The sequence below is a fragment of the Dendrobates tinctorius genome, unplaced genomic scaffold (genome assembly GCF_039654945.1).
Source record: "Dendrobates tinctorius isolate UK_male_01 unplaced genomic scaffold, ASM3965494v1 ptg000158l, whole genome shotgun sequence".
NCBI classification, from domain to species: Eukaryota; Metazoa; Chordata; class Amphibia; order Anura; family Dendrobatidae; genus Dendrobates; species Dendrobates tinctorius.
Genome location: NW_027361825.1, coordinates 31,232,721 through 31,251,755, shown reverse-complemented (window position 1 = coordinate 31,251,755; position 19,035 = coordinate 31,232,721). Strand labels below are relative to the sequence as shown.

Sequence of the window (19,035 nt, the reverse complement as noted above, 5' to 3'; positions counted from 1 at the left end):
TCAAAGATGGCGCATAATTTTTTTTCAATTTAGTTTTTTGTTATGATCAGGATAACCTCAACCACATTTATTATGAACACAATAAACATGCGATTATGGTGTTGTGCAGGTGCCCTGGCCTGAAGAAGGGTTTTTTGTTTCAGTATGTGCATATATTCATTATGTAAACTAGGGGGCAGGTCAGTTAGCCATCAGTGACCTGACAGCAGTCTACTTCAGTATGAATAGCTAATCAGAGCACCACATGAAGACCCCAACACAGGCCACCCCGAAGCACGAGACTCTCATTAAATGAAAACTGAAAATAAGCAGTAAACAAGAACTACAAGACAGATTTCATCAATCAAGGTATCATTGTAATCAGTATAACGGCACACACTATGTGTAAGTTACTCAGCACAATCCTGCTGACAGGTTCCCTTTAAGTAACCTCCAATATACATTTTTAATCTGTAATGTCTTTTTTTTTCAAAATCAAATGAAATTCTTATATTTATTTTACTTAGAATTTGCAAAACTGCCGCCTCACCTGACCCCAAGTTGATGACACAATGTGGAAAGCTTTCCGTGTGTCTGCAAGGGTATCCATCCACTTCTTATCACTGTAGTCAAAGTGCATCCCCATCACTAATCTTGAGATGATATTAGAGGAGGCACAAATGACAGTGGTACTGGGGTCGAATGGTTGTCCTAAAGAAATACAAGGTGTGATTTTGTAAGGTGCTCAAGCGAGGTAATCGGGGCCGAGCAACTGTCCCCACTCACTCTGGCATCCTACAGACAACATGTGTCCTTGTCTTGGTGTGCTGCTGTGTGTGGAGCGCATTGCGCTTACTTCAGGGCTGCAGGCCTGCATGTGTTCCAGGCTTCCTTCTTCTGGAACCTCAGCAGTAATAACTCCAGGAGACACAGAGTCCATAAAAACAATTTAATTTTTTCTTGGCAAATGGCAGTATTTACAGTCAGATGTAGAGGATAAGGCCCAATGGGGTGGCATCTTTCCCACAGATACAGAACACTTCAGCCCTCGTTCTTGGCATAGGTAGAATATTCATTTTAATATTTTCTCTAGCCCTAAGTGACTTTCTCTTTTTCTAGCAGTTTATCTGGATTCCATCTCACGCTGAGTCCAATTTTTACTGCAGCTTCAGAGGCAAAACATGCGCCCAGTCCCCGACGTCTATCTTGAGGTTTCCAGGCCAACAAAAAGCAAACTCATGCAGAGGGGTTCTCTGGAAATCCACTGCCAAGAAGTTCTAGGCTCTCATTATCCGTAGCAGCCCCTGGATCTGAGCCTGCTGCTAGTTACTGCTCAAAACTCACTGCTTCTGCCACTTCCTGTACTTGCACTATCTATCAGTTCCCCCTCCTAAACTGGGCCGGCCATTACAGTTAACCCTGTCTAAGCTAACTGCAGCCCCAGTGAGTATCACCGTTTTATAACATACATGAACATCAAATACATTTAACTCTTTAGAGTGTCAGGTAGCTGACCATCAGCTCCACCACTCCTGCAATTTGATGATTTCATTTTAAATTTTAAATAAAAAAAAAATGGACACATACCGTTTAAGCTTTTGAAGTGATTAAATAGGTGCTGGGCCTCCTCCTGTAGTGGTTCTTCTAAACTTTTCTTACCCATTCCAAAATCCTTTAAGGTCAGGAGAGAAAACTGCCTCAAGATAGTCCAGGACTCTCCATTGGAAAATGCTAACCCTTTATAAAATATCAAAGTGGATTGTTATTTTCTTCACACAAATTAAAATCTACTAACACCTTACTCTACAATAAATGACCCACTATTAGGTCTTGTGTAGATGACAATAGTTGTGGTCTGAGTGCAATTCATCAAAACGTCGAATCGCTCTCGGACCATTGTTATTCTGTGAAACCATGCACATGACTGAAAATTTCCTCTGAATCTCTCCAAGGGAAAAAAAAATCACAGATTGCACAGGAATAACACATTGCACTGACAGACTTTTTTACTGCAGTTTAAAATAAAAATATGAAAAAATCCAAAAATGATTCCTTTTTGGAGGCAGATGATAACTAGGTCACTGATAAAACACATGAGGTGTATAAGAAAGAAGGCAAGGCTTTTTGACGCTGGTACAAATATTTACACTTTTGGGGGAGTTGCAACACATTTCTTGTTTGGAAAGTGAGGAAACATTGGCTTTTTAACCCCTTAACGACTGCCAATACGCCTTTTAATGGTGGTAGTTAAAAGGTAGTTAAGGGTTAATTCACGGCGCTGTGGAGAAAGTACATAGCGCCCCTCAGTGTTGGATTTTCTCTGGGGTCTCGGCTGCCAGGGGTAGCCGAGACCCCAGAGAACATGAATCGGTCGGTTTTTACCGACCCTGCTTTTGCGATCGCCGTTATTAACCCTATAACGGCAACCGCAAAAAAAAGCCGCAATTATGCATTCAATTTCTCTTTCCTCTGATGTGATCGCACATCAGAGGAGAGAGAAATAGGGTCCCTGATCCCCCCCCGGTACCTCTTCTTGGTCCTCCGTTCCCTCCCGGTGGTCCCACGTCCCGCTGGCGACCTCCGATGGGCGCCGCGATCTTGAAAATGGCGGGCGCATGCGCAGTGCGCCCGCCGGGAATCTGCCGGCTCCGGCTGGCAGATTCCATTCATTATTTTGATCACTATGATAAACGATCATAGTGATCAAAATAAAAAAAAGTACATAATCCCCCCGTTTATCACCCCCTTATATAGGCAAACATAATAAAATAAAGAAAATATTTTTTCAGTTTTCCATTAGGGTTAGGATTAGGGTTGGGCTAGGGTTAGGGCTAGGGTTATGGTTGGGCTAGCGTTAGGGTTAGGGTTGGGCTAGGGTTAGGGTTGGGCTAGGGTTAGGGCTAGGGTTAGGGTTAGAATTAGGGTTAGGGCGAACTAGGATTAGGGTTAGAATTAGGATTAGGAATTAGGGATGGGATTAGGGTTAGGGGTGTGATGAGGTTAGGGTTGGAGCAAGAATTGAGGGGTTTCCACTATTTACCAACTTTTGGGGTCTAAAAATTGGGGTCTAAAAAAATCACTTTTGTGGAAATAAAAAAGACTTTTTATTTTCACGGCTCTGCGTTTATAAACTTCTGTGAAGCGCTTGGGGGTTCAAAGTGCTCACCACACATCTAGATAAGTTCCTTAGGGGGTCTAATTTCCAAAATGGGGTCACTTGTGGGGGGTTTCCACTGTTTAGGCCCATCAGGGCCTCTGCAAACGCAACATGATGCCCGCAGACCATTCCATCAAAGTCTGCATTCCAAAATGGCACTCCTTCCCTTCCGAACTCTCCCATGCGCCCAAACAGTGGTTCTCCCTTCATATGGGGTATCGGCATACTCAGGACAAATTGCACAACAACTGTGGGCATATGATTTCTTCTGTTACCCTTGTAAAAATAAAAATTTGGGGGCGAAAAGATCATTTTTGTGGAAAAAAAATGGATTTTTTATTTTCACGGCTCTACGTTATAAACTTCTGTGAAGCACTTGAAGGTTGAAAGTGCTCACCACACATCTAGATAAGTTCCTTAATGGGTCTAGTTTCCAAAATGGGGTCACTTGTTGGGGGTTTCCACTGTTTAGGCCCATCAGGGGCTCTGCAAACGCAACATGATGCCCGCAGACCATTCCATCAAAGTCTGCATTCTAAAATGGCACTCCTTCCCTTCCAAGCTCTCCCATGCGCCCAAACAGTGGTTCCCCCCACATATGGTTCAAAGTGCTCACCACACATCTAGATAAGTTCCTTAATGGGTCTAGTTTCCAAAATGAGGTCACTTGTTGGAGTTTTCCACTGTTTAGGCACATTAAGGGCTCTCTGAATGCCACATGGCAGCCGATCTCAATTCCAGCCAATTCTGCGTTGAAAAAGTCAAACGGCGCTCCATCCCTTGCGAGTTCTGCCGTGTGCTGAAAAAGTGGTTTACCCCCACATATGGGGTATCGGCGTATTCAGGAGAAATTGTACAACAAATTTTGTGGTTGATTTTCTCTTTTAACACTTGTGAAAATAAAAAAAATTGGTTCTGAAGTAAATTTTTTGTAAAAAAAAGTTAAATGTTAATTTTTTCCTTCCACATTGCTTTAGTTCCTGTGAAGCACTTAAAGGGTTAATAAACTTCTTGAATGTGGTTTTGAGCACCTTGAGGGGTCTAGTTTTTAGAATGGTGCCACTTTTAGGTATTTTCTGTCATGAACACCCCTCAAAATGACTTTCAATATGTTGTGGTCTCTAAAAAAAATGGTTTTGTAAATTTTGTTGTAAAAATGAGAAATCGCTGGTCAACTTTCAACCCTTATAACTTCCTAACAACAAAAAATTTTGCTTCGAAAATTGTGCTGATGTAAAGTAGACATGTGGGAAATGTTATTTATTAAGAAATTTGTGTGACACATCTCTCTGATTTAAGGGCATAAAAATTTAAAGTTTTAAAATTGCAAAATTTTCGCCATATTTAAGTTTTTTTCATAAATAAACACAAGACTTATCGAAGAAATTTCACCACTAACATGAAGTACAATATGTCATGAAAAAAACAATCTCAGAATCAGCGGGATCCATTAAAGCGTTCCAGAGTTATAACCTCATAAAGGTACAGTGGTCAGAATTGTAAAAATTGGCCTGGTCATTAAGCTACAAACTGGCTCTGTCGCTAAGGGGTTAAGATGTGCAAAAAGTGTCTCCCTTTTTTGAGCAGTTTCAAGTTTCTTATACCGGGTGAGTTATAAAGGACGGACGTTTTTAAACTAATCATAAAATCGTTAAATATTTATTAAATATAAATGTATTCACAGATTTGGTTACGTATACTGACAAATATTTGTCAAAATTCAAGTGTGGAAAACAACATCTGCCATGTGGTGGCCATTATCAGTGATGCATTTCCAAAGGCGTTCTTGGAAGTTGGCATCAACACGTTCCAACACAACTCTGTCGATTTGGGCAACTTCCACTCGAATAGCTTCCTTCAGTTCTTGTAATGATCGAGGCTTAAGCTTGTATACACGTGATTTGAGGTGACCCCATAAGTAATAATCGCACATGGACAGGTCTGGGGACCTAGGAGGCCAATTAATATCGCCAAACCTGGAAATGATGCGACCAGGGAAGAGAGGGCGAAGAACGTTCATTGTTGCTCCGGCTGTGTGGGCCGTTGCCCCATCTTGTTGAAACCACACACTAGAGATGGGGATATGTTGCCGTCGTAACTCAGGAACAAAGAAGTTATTTATCATGGCGATATAACGTTGTGAGTTCACGGTAACAGTATTGCCATTATCGCCTTCGAAAAAGTACGGACCGATCACGCCATATTTGCCCATAGCGCACCACACCGTTACCTTAGGGCTGTGCAGCGGTCGTTCATGTAATTCTTTCGGATTTTCATAGGCCCAATAACGGCAGTTCTGCTGATTAACCATGCCATTGACATGGAAATGAGCTTCATCACTCATGAATAAAATAAGGTTGTCGTTTTGCTCAATAATTGCTTCCATCTCATGTGCGAACTTCAGTCGCGCTGCGTAATCCCCGCGCTCCAACTGTTGCACAATGGCCAATTTATAGGGGTGGAAATGCAGATCTAAATGCAGGGGTACGTGCCGTTCGTGGAGCCCCCGGTGGTCGTTTGTTCATTAGTGTACCTCGTGTACGGAGTGCTTCAACCCAACGTAGGATAGTGTTACGAGCGGGAACAGCTTGATTTCTGTGAATATTGAAATGACGCCGAAACTCACGCTGAACGGCTGTGATACACTCATTATTCTTGACAAAACTGTCGTACGCAAAAACGCGATGTTCTATCGTCCACGGCACCATAGCTTAAACTGAAACTAAAATAAAAACAATGCTTTCACCTCACAAACATAACCCCGCCTCCCGCACATCTCTACCTCCACCTGGTGGTGAGTTATAGCCACTTCAAATACATCCGTCGTTTATGACTCACCCGGTATTTATACTGTGCAGATATTTATACTGTGGCTGGATACCAGAAACTCACTCAGCTTTTATGCACACACACTGATTACAAGCAAACAGGTCACAGGTGAGGATGTTACCTTTAGTAGCCAGTCAAACCCATTTGTGCATGTTATCAGGCTAAAATCACCAGGGTATGTAAACTTTTGATCAGGGTCATTTGGATGTTTTGGGTTGTCATTATGATTTAAAAAGAGAAAACACAGTAGATTGACATTAAATCGCTTCACCCAGCCACTAACCTTGAGTGGAGAATAAGTTTTGGTTAGGGATGAGCGAGTACTGAAGTCTTCAGACTCACTATACTCGTACCGAGTATACCATAATACTCGGGTATTCGGTACGAGTAGCAAGTCCAATGATAGTCAATGGAAAATGCGAGTAATTGTCTGCTGGACCCTACAAAGCGGTCTGGGGGCGGAGGAAAAGGCTAAAAAATGTGTAAAATGTTAAAAAAATGTACGCTGTAAACAAATGTATATAACATGGGGGCACCTGGTCAGGGGCTGCACTAGTGGTTTTACGCCACTGCTTCACTAGAATGTACAAACACTATTTGAAGTCCTGTGGTTTTTTGCCGGAAGAGCAGGACTCGTACGCTACTTACGCAGTGCCAGTGATATATCAGAAGTGCCGTAAGAGCTAGTGATGATGGAGGCGATCTTCTCACAGCTAAGTGTGTAAGTGGTGTAAGGAGAGCAATCTGCCCTAGGGGCTGTATCATGGTTAACGAAGGAAGAAGCCACCCATCATCATCATCATCATCATCATCACAAGGGATTCACAATTATAAAGCATGGACTATTGTCCTTGTTGTGCCACTGCCCAATGTATAGGCATAGATATAGTGTCTTCAAAACATTAACCCTAGGGGCTGTATCATGGTTGATGAAGGAAGTAAGGCAGGTCTGAAGGGCCAAACAATTATGATGAAGCTAGGACTACTAGCATAGAGGTGGCAGAGCCCAGTGTCCAGGCGTAGCCATAGTGTCTCCAAAAATTAGCCCAAGGGGCTGTATCATAGTTGATGAAGGAACCAAGACAGGTCTGAAGGGCCAAACAATTATGATGAAGGTAGGACTACTAGCATAGAGGTGGCAGTGCCTAATGTCCAGGCATAGCCATAGTGTCTCCAAAAATTAGCCCAAGGGGCATGATACCATGGTTGATGAAGGAAGAAGGGTCTCACTCTCATCACAAGTGCCTCCGGTAGGAAATATTAATTAACATAACATTGTTTTTGGCTTATTGACCATGAGGTACATGTGTCAGAAGCAGGTTTTGAAAACATGTGAAAGAAGAAGAAAAGGGGCTTGTATGGGAAGGGATGGATGTGACCACCAATTTTAAAAAAACATGTTGGTGACTTTAGGTTGGGATACTGTCAGGGTCCTGACAGCGCCGGCATACAGCCGGGACTCACCCGCACTGTAGGGACCCCTGGGGACAAGAACAGCCAGAAAATAAAGATGCACAGGACCTGAATGTAGAAGTTTAGCAAGCCAGCACAGGACTTACGGTCATGTGAACGGTCATGTGACTGCAAGGGGGCGGGGCTTAGCGTCCTGCTTTCAAAGAAGATAGAAAACTCAAAGTCGGGCAAAGCGGGGGTCATGCACAGTACAGGCAAGAGAGGTACAGGAGGGATAAACAGACAGGAGGTCAGACAAAGCCAAAGATCATACACAAGATATCAGTAAAGTACCAGGTATGAGACAGAACGGATAGTCAGGGCCAAGCAGAGATCAAAACGAAACAGACGTAGAAGGTACCAAGCAGAATCCAAATCAGTATCCAGAGAACAGACCGAGTCATACACAGAGAGTCATGCAACCAGAACACAGCACTAACACACTCAGGGGTCACCACACAATGCCAAGGGCGAAAGTATAACTGATGGGGGATGGGAGCTTCCTGAGGCTATAAGAAGCCTCCCCAGAACCAATGAGAGGCCACCAAAATAGGTCCCAAGTGTGCAGGTGAGAGTCTGCACTGAGGTCAGAACATTAACCCCAGCAGTGCCGGTCACCCAGCACTGGTATCATGACAGTCATCTGGAGGGCTTAAATACTGTTCCGAAATCAAGTCCTTGTTACATTTTTTCAGAGTCAGCCTATCTGCGTTCTCTGTTGTCAACCGTGTGCGTATATCTGTGATGATTGCCCCAGCGACACTGAAAACATGCACTGACATCACACTAGCAGCAGGGCAGGCCAGCACCTCCAAGGCATAGAAGGAAAGGTCGTGCCAACTATGCAGCTTGGATACCCAGTAATTAAACGGTACAGAAGTGTCAGGAAGGACGCAGGTATGATCACTTAGACAGTTGTTGACCATCTTGTTCAACTTCTCCCTCCTTGACATTGCTACTGTTCCAGCTAGTCCTTGGTGATGAGCCGGTTTATTGAAGATGGTCCAGTTTGTGGACAATCATCAAGCTTGGTGCAGTACTCAAAGTTATCAAGCACTTCACAAATATCACCGATCCTCCCCCACTCGACAGTTGTTATGTGTCTTGGCTGAGTCTCAGTGTGACAGGCATTTTTAAGCTGGTATTCAGAAAGTTCCTGTCACGCTCGCGCCTTGGCTGAATGGCGCGAGCCGGGGGTTGTGGCCCCACTGTGCCACAGACCAGACTACCCTGGAAGGGGCGTGACTGCGACAGCTACCTTGGTCTTCACTGGAGCCTCTGATGGTGAGGTCAGGCTTGTGCGGCAGATAGCTGTCGGGTGCCACTCCAGGGTGGTGTCTGGCTGTGGCTGCTGATCCCACTTGGAGACAAGTCACTTGGACAGATGTGACTGACAGGCAGACTGAGACACAGGGCAAGAAGGTACGACAGATACAGGGCAAGCAGGCGTGGCTTGGAGACACAGGGCAAGAAGGTACGACAGATACAGGGCAAGCAGGCGTGGCTTGGAGACACTGGGCAAACAGGCACGGCTTGAGACACAGGACAGGTGGGCACGGCTTGAGACACAGGACAGGTGGGCACGGCTTGAGACACAGGACAGGTGGGCACGGCTTGAGACACAGGACAGGTGGGCACGGCTTGAGACACAGGACAGGCGGGCACGGCTTGAGACACAGGACAGGCGGGCATGGCTTGAGACAGAACAGGTAGGGACCTGTTCACACAGCAGGCATGGATGCAGGCAGGCAGGAGTGGAATATGAAGGAACGGGTTTGGACCTGTTCACACAGGAGGTGCAGGTATGGATGCAGGCAGGCGTGGAATATGAAGGAACAGGTTTGGACCTGTTCACACAGGAGGTGCAGGTATGGATGCAGGCAGGCAAGAGTGAAATAAGAAGGAACAGGTTTGGACCTGTTCACACAGGAGGTGCAGGTGAAGGCAGGAGTGGAGAGAGAAGCTGCAGAAAGAGGTTCTGCAGCGGCAGCAGGAGTAGAGCAAAGCTGAACCACAAGGTCTGTGGAGAGAAGCTGCATCAAGAGGTTCCGCAGCAGGAATGGAGCAAAGCAGAACCACAAGGTCTGTGGAGAGAAGCTGCAGCAAGAGGTTCTGCAGCGGCAGCAGGACTGGAGCAAAGCAGAACCACAAGGTCTGTGGAGAGAAGCTGCAGCAAGGGGGTTCTGCAGCAGCAGCAGGACTGGAGCAAAGCAGAACCACAAGGTCTGTGGAGAGAAGCTGCAGCAAGGGGTTCTGCAGCAGCAGCAGGAATGGAGCAAAGCTGAACCACAAGGTCTGTGGAGAGAAGCTGCAGCAAGAGGTTCTGCAGTGGCAGCAGGAGCCGTGCAGACAGAGCGGCTAGAGTGCAGATGCACAGATAAAGCTGCCAGAGTGCAGATGCACAGACTGGGAGGACACAAGGAAAAACACAGCAAGGAAGGGAGCCACGGACAAGGAGAAAGGGAGACTGATAGACAAAGGTAAGACTGAGTTCAGACAGAGACACAAAGACACAAGGACCAAGACTCAAGGGCCAGGATATTCTGCCTCCTGGCAGGCGGACAAAGAAATGCTAGGCAAGGTACCAAGACACAAGAGTACACAGTAAGAGCCTTCAGAGAAGGCAAGACAGGGCCTGGCTGACTCAGCAGCAAGGAGCTAACTGAGTTTAGACATTGCACAGGCAATGTTTCAGTGGGAGTGGTGAAACTAAATAGTCAAGGGCTCCAGGTGATTGGTCAGGGACAGATTACCCAGGTGCACCCTGACTGCATAAGAACCAGAGAGTTCAGGCGCCGCCCCCCTATACACACAGTCAGTAAACATGGAGAGCAAGCAGGAAAACTCGAGGCATAGCACATGGAGCACAGGGCTGGCAACAGACAGTATTCACAGCATGGCTTGAAGCAGAAAGTAAGTTGGTGTGCGGGGGATGGGAGGCCATGTAGTGATGTCAGCAGGGTTGTTACAGTACCCCCCCCTTTACGGCCCCTCTTCCTCAAGCCTGCCAGAATGACCTGAAGAAGGAGTATGGAACCACACACAGTCCAGGCTGACACGACATCTTTAAGGTAGGGTGGAGTATGTGTGCCATCAGGAATCCCAGATTGCCCGGTTTCTTGGTGCCCAAAGGAGTCAGTTTCCAACACAGAGGGTACAAAGACTTCTTCCTCCAAATTGGCAAAAGGCAGGGACCTGGAAGCTTCAGACTTGACCCGTACATCAGCTGGCCAGCTAGAAACAGAAGACACCTTCACTGAGTCCAACTTCAGCCCGATATGCCAGAAAAATTGGACCTCCTCCTTCCGGTTGGTGAGAAACGGAGATACGTAGGTCACTGTTCCAACCTCTTCACCCACCTGCCAAATGGAAGCTGGAGGCATACATACAGGGAGCCATTTCAGCCTGTTACCCTGAAAAAACTGGACCACATCATCCTGGTTAGAGGATGAGTGAAGCTCTGTCTTGGGACCTTCACCCCTAGGCCACAGGGGAGCTGAAGGCATACACTCTGGATCCATCTTCAGCCCTTTATCCTGGGGAAGACAATCAAGAGGCAGGGGTGCTCTTGGGAGCAGAACACTGGTATAGTCGCTGGGGATGTGTGAGGAGACTGAGACCGCCTCCCCCTCTTCAGAGGCATCCTCACACCTTGACTTGGCGACTAGCAAACCAGGCGAAGAAGACGAGCTTGCTGACTGAATGCGACGCAAGGGGACCAGACACCTCTTGTCCCTTGGTTGTTTCAAGTGTGGTGCCTTGCTGGGTCTCCAAACATAAATGGGCATCAGGATCTCTGGTTCAGAATGACCCATGGGCATACCAGTCAGTAGATGGAAGATGAACTTCTTCATGTATAAAGCTCCGACCTGGAGTTGTAGTTGTCCTTGCAGGACTAGACTGTTTTCCAACAGGGCTCGGCCACCTCGAGACAACGCCCACATCGGCTTCAGGAGCTGTATCACAGAGACGACACACTGACTCCGTATGGCTGGCGGTTTATACACACCAAAGCTCCCAGAAGGCAGAGAAACAGTCATTGGCTTCACAGGACAGAGACCGTGGGGATGTTCCTTCACGAGACCAGATTGCGGCTGTAAGCTTGCCAGCTGCTTTTTCTTAGACCTATTGGACCTTACACGGGAGGCCGCCTTAGCAGGCTGAGGAACAGGAGTGTCAGGGACGGTCACAGACGGATGAGAGGATTCACCCATAGGTACCTCTTGTCTGGTCTGTATCTGGAAGCTTGAAGGGGAAGACATCTCAAGAGCAGCTGGACGAGGCATGTCGAAAACCTTACGGAAGGCCACCAGGAAGGCCCCCAGGCTCATGACGACAGGGTCCCCTGCTTCCCAAAGGGGACAGATCCAATTCAAGGCATCACCAGCTAGGTAGGACATGATATATGCCACCTTGACCCGGTCAGAGGGGAAACAAACTGCATTCTGCAGGATGTAGTGTAGGCACTTTTTCAGGAACCCTTGGCACTCTTTGGGGTCCCCATAGAACCTAGGCGGATCTGCTGGGTCGTGCTCTTCGTAGGCCAGGAGCTGCTCATAGATGGCCTTGGAGACTATGAGTGGTTCAGAAGTCTCCACAATTGGAACCACACAACGCGGAACAAACTCTTCCGGTGGCTCACACTGGCAGGGAGCGAGTTCATGACGCTCAGTGAGCGGAAGGACATGGGACTCAGCGGGGACCATGGCCTGTGCAAACTGTCACGCTCGCGCCTTGGCTGAATGGCGTGAGCCGGGGGTTGTGGCCCCACTGTGCCACAGACCAGACTACCCTGGAAGGGGCGTGACTGCGACAGCTACCTTGGTCTTCACTGGAGCCTCTGATGGTGAGGTCAGGCTTGTGCGGCAGATAGCTGTCGGGTGCCACTCCAGGGTGGTGTCTGGCTGTGGCTGCTGATCCCACTTGGAGACAAGTCACTTGGACAGATGTGACTGACAGGCAGACTGAGACACAGGGCAAGAAGGTACGACAGATACAGGGCAAGCAGGCGTGGCTTGGAGACACAGGGCAAGAAGGTACGACAGATACAGGGCAAGCAGGCGTGGCTTGGAGACACTGGGCAAACAGGCACGGCTTGAGACACAGGACAGGCGGGCACGGCTTGAGACACAGGACAGGCGGGCACGGCTTGAGACACAGGACAGGCGGGCACGGCTTGAGACACAGGACAGGCGGGCACGGCTTGAGACACAGGACAGGCGGGCACGGCTTGAGACACAGGACAGGCGGGCACGGCTTGAGACACAGGACAGGCGGGCACGGCTTGAGACAGAACAGGTAGGGACCTGTTCACACAGCAGGTATGGATGCAGGCAGGCAGGAGTGGAATATGAAGGAACGGGTTTGGACCTGTTCACACAGGAGGTGCAGGTATGGATGCAGGCAGGCGTGGAATATGAAGGAACAGGTTTGGACCTGTTCACACAGGAGGTGCAGGTATGGATGCAGGCAGGCAAGAGTGAAATAAGAAGGAACAGGTTTGGACCTGTTCACACAGGAGGTGCAGGTGAAGGCAGGAGTGGAGAGAGAAGCTGCAGAAAGAGGTTCTGCAGCGGCAGCAGGAGTAGAGCAAAGCTGAACCACAAGGTCTGTGGAGAGAAGCTGCATCAAGAGGTTCCGCAGCAGGAATGGAGCAAAGCAGAACCACAAGGTCTGTGGAGAGAAGCTGCAGCAAGAGGTTCTGCAGCGGCAGCAGGACTGGAGCAAAGCAGAACCACAAGGTCTGTGGAGAGAAGCTGCAGCAAGGGGGTTCTGCAGCAGCAGCAGGACTGGAGCAAAGCAGAACCACAAGGTCTGTGGAGAGAAGCTGCAGCAAGGGGTTCTGCAGCAGCAGCAGGAATGGAGCAAAGCTGAACCACAAGGTCTGTGGAGAGAAGCTGCAGCAAGAGGTTCTGCAGTGGCAGCAGGAGCCGTGCAGACAGAGCGGCTAGAGTGCAGATGCACAGATAAAGCTGCCAGAGTGCAGATGCACAGACTGGGAGGACACAAGTAAAAACACAGCAAGGAAGGGAGCAACGGACAAGGAGAAAGGGAGACTGATAGACAAAGGTAAGACTGAGTTCAGACAGAGACACAAAGACACAAGGACCAAGACTCAAGGGCCAGGATATTCTGCCTCCTGGCAGGCGGACAGAGAAATGCTAGGCAAGGTACCAAGACACAAGAGTACACAGTAAGAGCCTTCAGAGAAGGCAAGACAGGGCCTGGCTGACTCAGCAGCAAGGAGCTAACTGAGTTTAGACATTGCACAGGCAATGTTTCAGTGGGAGTGGTGAAACTAAATAGTCAAGGGCTCCAGGTGATTGGTCAGGGACAGATTACCCAGATGCACCCTGACTGCATAAGAACCAGAGAGTTCAGGCGCCGCCCCCCTATACACAGTCAGTAAACATGGAGAGCAAGCAGGAAAACACGAGGCATAGCACATGGAGCACAGGGCTGGCAACAGACAGTATTCACAGCATGGCTTGAAGCAGAAAGTAAGTTGGTGTGCGGGGGATGGGAGGCCATGCAGTGATGTCAGCAGGGTTGTTACAGTTCCCTCTGCTGCTCAATTACCCTTGCCAACATATGATATGTTGAGTTCCACCGTGTTGGCAGGTCGCAAATGAGTCTGTGGTTTGGCAAATTAAATTGCTTTTGAAGCGCTGCAAGACCGGAAACAGCGGCTGAAGAGTGGTGGAAAAGGGCGCAAATACGGCACACCTTCTCAAGTAGGTATGGCAAGTCAGGGTATGCTTTAAGAAATTTCTGCACCACTAGTTTCAGCACATGAGCCATGCATGGCACGTGTACCAGCTTCTTGAGCTTTAATGCCGCCACCAGGTTACGGCCATTGTTGCAGACAACCAGACCAGGTTGGAGATGCAGTGGGGAGAGCCACTGATCAGTCTGTTGTTTTATTCCTTGCCACAGCTCTGCTGCAGTGTGTGGTGTTTCACCTAAGCAGATCAGCTTTAGCTGAGCATTTTGCCGCTTTGCTGCACAGCTCCCAACTTGGGAGTGATGTGGAGGGTAATTCAGCATAGGATGAAAAGGTGGGGAGACTAGATGTATATGATGAGAAACCCTGATTGCGGTTGGGCACGCTATTCGTGGTGTGGGTAGGATATGTGTAGATGGTCCAGTTTGAGACTTTGTCCCACCCTCCACCAGGTTGAGCCAGTGTGCCATGACAGAGATGTATCATCCCTGGCCACAAGTACTTGTCCACATGTCTGTTGTAAGATGGACCTTCCCAGTTACGACGTTGGTGAGAGCACGCTTTAGATTGTTTAAGTCGTGCTGGTGTAACGCTGGGACAGCACACCGGGAATAATAGTGCCGGCTGGGGACTGAATATCGTGGGGCAGCCACAGTCAAAAGATTACGGAAAGACTGTGCCTGCTCAAGCCTAAATGGCTTTTTGTGCTTGTGAGTGCATGGCTTGGTATTTTAAGCATCCTTTCATACATCTGGGGCACGGACAATTGGACGCTTTCCTGGGACAAACAAGTGGATGAGCTTGTTGTGGCCTGTGCCTGTGCAACCGCAGCTTGTGAGTAAGAGGTATGATGATCACCTGCATCCTGCCCAGCAGCAGATTGGAAAATACGTATCACAGGCGACATGGCAGTGGTTTGACCCGCAGTCGCAGACAATGATTTGGTATCCTGTTGTTCAGCCCACCGACTAGGGTGCTTGGCTGCCAAGTGTTTCCACATACTGGTGGTGTTTTGGTTGCCTTTTCCCTGGCCTCTGCTCAGCTTCCTATGGCAGATTCTACAGATGACATTTGGTTCAGAAGGACTATCATAAAAAAATTTCCAGACAGCGGCTGAACACACCCTTGCCTTGACTTGGGGCACAGAGGGATTTCTCTTGGCAACAGTTGACACACTTAGCACTCTGCTCAAACCAGTAGCCCTTGGTGCCTTTGTTGATACTATGTATCCACCTTCATCCTCTGTGCTGCTGTGCTGGCTATATGTGCCAACGGTCCTGGTTAGATCGGTGGTCTCATCATCGACCACCTCGTCATCCATGTCATCCTCCTTCCGTGTTGATAATGGTGACTGGCCAGATGGCAACTGTGTGTCATCACCATCAGCCTCCACCTCTTCACCCGGTATATCACGTGGATGAAAGTGGCCTTCTTCTGGCCGTGGGGTTTCAAATATTTGGCCATCATCAACAGACGATACCCCCTCACATTCCTCTTCAATGTTGTGCCGTGAGAGGCCAGAGGCAATGCAAGGAAATGGATCAAACAGATCCTCGGAGTGCCCAAGGTTGGGGTCAAATGTTTCCTGTGACTCCTGACCAGGTGATGAACTAGGAACAGGTTGAGAAATGGATGACCCAGCATTATCTGTATGGACAGCAGACTGTTTTGTTATGGACGATTGGGTGCTGCTAGAACATTTCGTTGAGGCCTTATCAGCCATCCAAGACAGTATCTGCTCTTGTTCTTCAGGCTTCCAGGCCCGCTTATGTTCCAGACCGGGAAATTTCACCAGGAAACTAGATGCATCAACCTTCTTCGATCTCCCAGACTCTGTGCCTTGTTGGGCATCAACGACCCCCCGTCCACGTCACTGTCCCTTCACAACAGCCTTTTTAGGAATTTTAGATTTTTCTGCCATAGTTGCAGATGTTCAGATGCAGATATTGGGGAACAAGGAGCAGTTAGTGCTTTGTGGAAGGTAGCACTACAGCCTAGTACTGCTTTGTGTTTTACAAACAGCACCGCAACAGCAGAAAAAAAACTGCCCTGAGGTTTAAGGCAAGAATACGCACCCCAGACACCACACAAGACAGCGGTGCTGGCTGCGTGTCAGTTGTGCATTACCGTGTGTGTGTACTATTCGCTGTGATTCTGTGAACACAGCATCGCAACAGCACAAAAAAACTGTCCTGCAGGGTTAAATGTGACCCCAAAAAAAGCTGGGAAAACAGACACTACTCAGTCCCTGACCTTATACTTTCAGCTCTGAAAAGAGCTTTTGGGTTTCACAGAGGATTTCTGGATGATTTGAACCAAAAAACACAACTCTCCCTAGCAGCTGCTTACACTCTCCCTACACTTGCTGTGTTCTGCATGCAATGTGCAGAAAATGGCGGCGGCAGGGCTTAGAGCCAGGCTATGATGACTCATAGCCTATGATGACGCTGGGCGGCCAGCCGATCATAGTAATGCCACCCACAACCAAGAAGGCTGCGGCATTACTGCGATTGGCAACTGCTGGCCGGGAGATCCGAGTAGTGCGAGGTGAGTAGTGAAATACTCGCTATGTACCGAGTACCGCGAGCATCGCATTATTCGCCGAGTACTGAATACCCACGAATATGTTCGCTCATCCCTAGAGTTGGTGTTATCATTCATATTCTCTGAAAAAAGGCCAATAAATAAATAAAGCAAAAATTCTGCTGGGCCATGTAAACTTTTTTAGCACAACTGTATGTATTCTAATGCCAGCAGACATTTAGAGATAAGATGAGCCAATTATATTGCTACAATGAATGTCCAAAAATGTCTATATATATATATATATATATATATATATATATATGTGACTGATGATGTAATAAACACAGATCTGCTTTAATGCTCCATGCATCTGCGTAGGTCTTCATACACATATTTGAATTTTACAATTTAATTTGGAGCACGCACAACATCTCAGAACATCCCATCAGAAGATTGAAAACAATGGATAGGCATGAGATGAACTTAGAAGCAGCAGCATGGTATAGAGCAGTGTTCCCCAACTCCAGTCGTCAAGAGCCACCAATAGGTCATGTTTTCAGGATTTCCTTAGTATGGCCCAGGTGATGGAATTATTGCCTATGCAGGTACTACAGTTATCACATGGGCCATACTAAGGAAACCCTGTGAAAACATGAGGCGTTGGTGGCTCGAGGACTGGAGTTGGGGAACACTGCTATAGAGTATGATAGGACAGACAAGGGCATGTCAGGCTTGCAGCGTAGTATAAATAGAGAACACAACGGACAGGAGATTTGTGACTTTGTAGTGGTAGTGGTAGCAACAGCAGAGTATATGATATGATGGACAGGCAAGAGATGTATAAGACAAGGACTGCAAGCTCTGGCAACAACAGCATAATATAGACAGAACATTATGAACAGTGTGCCTGTTGGAGATATCAGCACCAGCGGAAGCAGACCAGTGTGAAACAGCGTGTGGTTTGAGGGTGTGAAAAAGTTGTGGGTTGCAGCAGATAGAACAGCATTAGTTTATTGGATAACCTATAAACCTATCATGTGGATAGTTGGTAACTTTTAATAACTAAAATCCCCTTCAACACATTTCAGGAGAAGCCAAGCACAGTGGCCTAAGTATAGCATTAGACCTCACTCACACTTCCAGGCTTTCAGTATGTGTTATATCCTTTTTATCTCATGGATAGAACACGTACCCATTATAACCTATTCTGTTATGCACATGTCCATGTATTTACAGGAACAATGTGTATGTGCAACACACACGGAGACATATCGGCAGCACGGATGATAAGGACCTATACAAGTCTATGGGTCCGTGAAAAACACATATAGAAAATGGAAGGCATCCATGTGCTCTCCGTGTTTGACATTGCAAAGTAGAGAAGAAGCTTTATAGTTTCTTTTTTTCTTTATTCAAACCAGAAAAACACTGATTGCACACGCTTATGGAAAAAAAGGACATGCGGATGACACACTGATGGTAAACAGTGACGGCACCAGTACCGAACGGCAATGCACAGACTGACCTCGGATCTCCTGACCAAAGCATGACAGCTTCATGTAATTCTATGAGGCTGTCATGCTCGGGTTGAGATAGTCATGTTGAGTCCATGCATTGCAGTTTGATCTCAGATTGATTTGCCAGATGTCTGAATGAGCCATTACAATGTGAGCCCATGGAGCTCGATATGAACTGGCAATTTGGAATAATTGCCACATGACAATGATAAGGACCAAAGCGCCACTGGAAACCGGGGAAAACAGTGATTGACGAGTGTATGACTGCACCTAAATCACCCTATATATATTAACCCAGATTTTACCAATAAAAAAATTAATGGATGTGTTTCAGCAAGGATTAAAATATTCAATTCCCATTAAAATATTTTCATGCAAATCAAATTTCTTGTCAAAATTTCAAGCAAACTGCCACATTCAAGCTTTATCAGACACTTTCCTCACTAGTAATTATGATGAACTGGTCATAATAAGCTTTTATGTGTCCATGCATTCTGCTTTTCACCAGTTTTCCCCTATGTAAACTATAGCTCAACTTTCAGTTGTGTCTGAGCTAGTGACTCACTAGCAGTGAGTGAAGACTTTGTGCTATGATGTTTCTCATACATAGCACAAAAAATAAATGTATGCACAACATAGAAAAAGATTTTCCAGCGTCTCCAGGAGATAAAATAACAATTGCTTTATTGAGAATATAAAATCTTCTTACCATCAAGTAAAAACAACATAAAGAGGCATATGGAGGGGAGCACTATCCTACGCGTTTCACCCTGAAAGGGCTTAATCATGGAATGCGTAAAAAAGGGTCTCCAAACAGATATTTAAGTGCAAAACATGTCAAGAAAACAGGT

At 47.0% G+C, this 19,035-nt stretch overlaps 1 pseudogene; it reads right to left on the bottom strand.

The window, feature by feature from the left end:
* LOC141051641 (cytochrome P450 2G1-like) overlaps window positions 1–19,035 on the bottom strand; it is a 67,856-nt pseudogene that overhangs the window by 22,817 nt on the left and 26,004 nt on the right.